A 4,826-nucleotide genomic window follows, 5' to 3' on the forward strand; every position below is an offset into this window, starting at 1 on the left:
TTAAAACAGCCATTCGGATGGCGGGGAAGAAGAACAAACTGGGGAGGAGGGTGGAGAGAATGGTGCGGCAATGAAGGAGTGAAAGCCCAGAATCCCTGTGAATGTTCATTGAAACTAATAAAATTTAATAATAATAATAATAATAATAATAATAATAATAATAATAAAATGCTTGTCTCTTGTTTGGCTACAAATTAGACCTTGGGGTAAGTTATGTTCTATCTATAAGGGTGAATAACTGCCTCTGAAAACTCACCGGAGGATCAGCCATAGGTTGGTTCCGACTTAATGGTTCACAACAACAACAATAACAACAAAAGACAATCTTAATACAAAGACTAAGGTGCGCCTGACTCAGGGTATGGTCTTCTCAATAACTTGCTAAGCATCAGAGAACTGAACAATGACTAAGGATGACAGAAGGATCGATGTTTTTAATTGTTGTTCTGGAGAAGAGTACTGAACATTCCATGGACCACCAGAACAAAAGTCTGTCTTGGAGAGGGTGAAATGAAGTTTCTCTTTGAAGGCAAGAGTTTTGAAGCTCTGTTTCACATACTTCAAGAACATGGCCAGAAAGGACCAGACCTTGGAGAAGGGTATCACGCTGGGAGAGTGGAGGGCAGCGCAGCAGCAGAAGACCCTGAATTAAATTGATTGGCATGGGAACTGGGGCACTGGGAGCAGATGTGGGTCAGAATCAGTGAAAATGGCTCAAGACAGGGAAGGCTTCAGAGTTGTACATAGGGTCGCTATGAGGTGCAGGTGACTCAACGAATGGCACATAAAAACAACAAAGACCAAGGCAATAGTCTTAGAGATTCCACTAGTCTATTTAGAAACAGTAAGTCTCTGTTTGCATATTTTCAGTTGCATTCTACATTTTTAGCCACTTTATGCAGGACCTTCTGCTGTGCCCTCTTTCAGAGTGACCATCAAAGGCAGCGAGGCTTCACCTAGTTCTTCTGGTTCACCTCGACCACCATCCTTTGCACTACTTACTTCTATGCATCTTTGTTTTTCCTTCCTCCTCTTTGTTCGAGACAGGGAGAGACCATCTTAGTTGGATGCTTAAAGCATTCCATTCCTCAGTCGACCTTCACAAGAGTTTTGTTGTTTTGGGGTTTTTTTATTAATTTCTATGAACATTTACAGAGATTTTGGATTTCCATTCATTAATTGTTGCACTTCCCCCGCCCACCCCACCCCCACTGCCAGTTCACTCTTCTCCTTGAAAAGCAAAAAAAACCCCAACCCCTCCCTCATTGGTATACAATGCCCCCGCACCCTTACACCCCCACCCCGAGTACACTCCGCTCTGCAATCCTCATTCTGGACTCTTAAAATAATCATAATGCCCTAAAATATATTACTCTTAAACTATTCTTTCCCTCATCGGCTTCAATGCAGTAAACATAATTTACCCAGTTTTTCTCAGTCTTACCCCCACACTGATGTCAGCCTCATTCTGCAACAGAGGCACCATATAGTGTTTGCTCTTTTGTGACTGAGATACTTCACTCAGCATAATGTCCTCCAGGGTCACCCATTTTGAATAATATTGTATGAGTACCTTGTTTTTCAATGCAGCATGGTATTCCATTGTGTGAATATACCACAGCTTCTCTATCCATTTGTTTATTTATTGATGGGCACTTAGGTTGTTTCCAACTCCTTGCTATTGTGAACAAAGTTGGAATAAACATGGGTGTGCATTTATCTGCTTGGATGTTGGTTATGGTCTCTTTAGGGTATATTCCCAGAAGTGGAATTGCTGGGTTGAATGGTATCTCTATTTGAAACTTTATGAGAAAGTGCCACACCGTTTTCCACAGTGGTTGCACCATTTTACCCTCCCACTAACAGTGAATAAGGGTTCCAGTCTCTCCACAACCTCGCCAGCGTTTGTTGTTTGCTGTTCTGTTACATTTTGCTAGTCTTACTGGGGTGAGATGATATCTCATAGTTGTCTTGATTTGCATCTCTCTTAGAGCTCGGGATTTAGAACATTTCTTCATGTGCTTGTTGGCCATCTGATTAAGATATAAAACATTGTCTTTGTGGACAATTGACCTTGTTGTCCCCTAAAACAGTGGTCTTGAGGCCTTGGGACGAGTAATTCATTACCTCAGAGTGATTCGTTAAGAAGTTTACATAACTTTGCTCCCAACAGTTTCTGTTCTGTATATGGACATATTTAGACTACATACTAACATGAATGTAGAAATCACATTTGTCAAACCACTATATTGTTGTGTTGTTGATTGCCTTCAAGTTGAGCATGACTCATAGCAACCCTATGAACAAAAGGCCTGAATCTGCTGTGCAACTATTGACATTTATCAAAGTTCATAGTTTCCAGAGGCATATCGTTTAGGAAGTGGATGCCACTTATGCTTCCAAACCTGTAATAGTATTCATGTGCTATTGAGTCGTCTGCAATGCATAGTGACCCTATGTATAGCATCTCTGAATCCTTCCCTATCCTGACTAGTCTCACTAATTCTGACAAACTAACCCCCATCACCCCAGTCATTGTATCAATCCATCTTATGTGGGGTCTTCCTCTCTTGCACTGTCAGTCCACACTTCCGAGCACAATGTCCTTCTCCAAGGACTGACCTCTGCTGACCACGTGCCCAAGTAAGTGAGGCAGAGCTTCAAAATCTTAGCCTCCAAGGAGAGACTTGGTTTCACCCTCTCCAAGACAAACTTATTTGCTTTCCTGGCAAGGAATGTATGTTCAAGACTGTTCTCCAGCACCACAACTCGAAGGCATCTAATTTTTCTTCTGCCGTCCTTAGTCATTGTCCAACTCTCTGAAGCATGACAAGTAATTGAGAAGGCCATGATCTGGATTAGGCGCACCATTGTATCTAGACTGACATCGTTGCTCTTCAGCACTCTGGAGAGGTCTACGACAGCAGATTTTCCCAATGCAATTTGTCTTTTGATTTTCTGATTGCTGATGTTAAGAGTGTTGATTGTGGATCCGAGCAAGCTAAAATCGCTAACAACCTCACTCTCTTCTCCATCTATTATGGTGCTGCCTATTGGCCCAGTGGTGAGAATCTTTGTCTTTTTGATGTTGAGCTTCAATCCATATTAAAGACTACAGTGCTTGAACTTTTGCAGCAAGCGCCTCAGTTCTTCTTCAGTTTCAGCAAGCAATGTTGTCGCATCTGCATTTTGTAGGCTGCTAGTAAGTCTTCCTCCAATCTTGATGCCACACTCCTCTTCATAAAGCCCTGCCTCCTGAATGATGGCGACAGGTATGCATCCCTAATGCACTCCTTTCCTGATCTTAAACCATGCAGTATTTCTTTCCTCTGTTCTAAGGACTGTTCCTTGGTCAAAGTACAGGTTTCATAGAAGCACAATCAAGTGTTCTGAAATTCCCATTTTCCTCAAGGTTAGCCACAATTTATTGTGATCCACACAGTCAAATGCCTTTGCATAGTCAATGAAACACAAACAGACATTCTTCCGGTACTCTCTGCTCTCTGTCAAGATCCATCAGACATCGATAATAATATGCCAAGACGTCATCTAAACCCAGCTTGTATTTCTAGTAGTTCTCTGTCAATGTACTGTTCAAGTCTTTTCTGAATAATCATCAGCAGTATTTTGCTAGTGTGGTATTAGTGATATTGTTCCATAATATTCACACCTTGTTGGGAAAAAAATATGCATCTCTTCCAGTCAGTTGGTCACATAGTTGTCCTCCAGATTTCTTGGCACAACTTGGTGAGCAAATGCAAGGCAGCATCTGTTTGCTGAAATACATCAATTGGTATTCCATCAATTCCTGGGGCTTTATGTTTTGCCAAGTCCTTCAGAGCAGCCTTTACTTCCGCCTTTATCAGCATTGCCTCTTGATCATATGTTGTTTCATGAAACTCTTCTGTATCAGCCAATTATTTTTGGTGCAATGATTCTGTATACTCCTTCCATCTTCTGTTAATGTTTCCTGAATCATTCAATATTCTGCCTGTAGCATCCTTAAGCATTGTAACTCATGGTTTGAATTTATTCTTCAATTTGAGAAATGCTGAGCGAGTTTGGCCCTTTTGATTTTTTTACTCCAGCTCCTTGCACAATTATGATAACTGAAATTTGGAAACCACTATATGACTATGGATGGAGTTATTTTCACATTTCCATGGCTGTTCCTCTCACTTGCTATGTATCTGCTTATATATTACTATTTCTTGTTGATATTGCAAGATTTTGTATGTAACAGTGTTACCTTTATTTCTTGTCTACTAAATATGTCTTCTTTAGTTTAGCGATGTTGTTGTTTTCTTGTGCCAAATGGTCGAAACTGACCCATCGCTGCCCCTCTGGAGTTTTTAGAGGCAGTAAATCATACAGGAAGAGTTTATCCATGCTTCTGCAGTGGAGCACTGGTGGATTTGAACTACATGCCTTTGGAGTTGCAGCACAACTTCTGACGAAGCCACTCAACCATGCCTTTAGTAATGTACTGTTATTAAATGATATTGTACTATTATTATATTGTCTTTTTCTTCACTTCTCAAAAACACAAACTCATCGCTGTCAAGTAAGAATCAATTCATAGTTTCAGTGAGTGTTCTGATGCTGTAAATCATAACAAAGTAGATTGCCCATCTTTCTCCTACAGAGCAGCTGACAGATTTGAATTACGCGCCTATGATAGGTGTCTATTTGCTAATTTTTATTCTCTATTTTTAAGAGGCATAAACGCAGGTTACATACCTGGATTTCACCTGATGGCATGCATAGGAATCAGATCGATTACATATGTGGAAAGAACCACTGGAGAAGCTCAATATCAGCTGTGA

This window comes from Elephantulus edwardii, unplaced genomic scaffold (assembly GCF_000299155.1).
Source record: "Elephantulus edwardii isolate Elephantulus edwardi_28Jun2011 unplaced genomic scaffold, EleEdw1.0 scaffold00150, whole genome shotgun sequence".
NCBI lineage: Eukaryota > Metazoa > Chordata > Mammalia > Macroscelidea > Macroscelididae > Elephantulus > Elephantulus edwardii.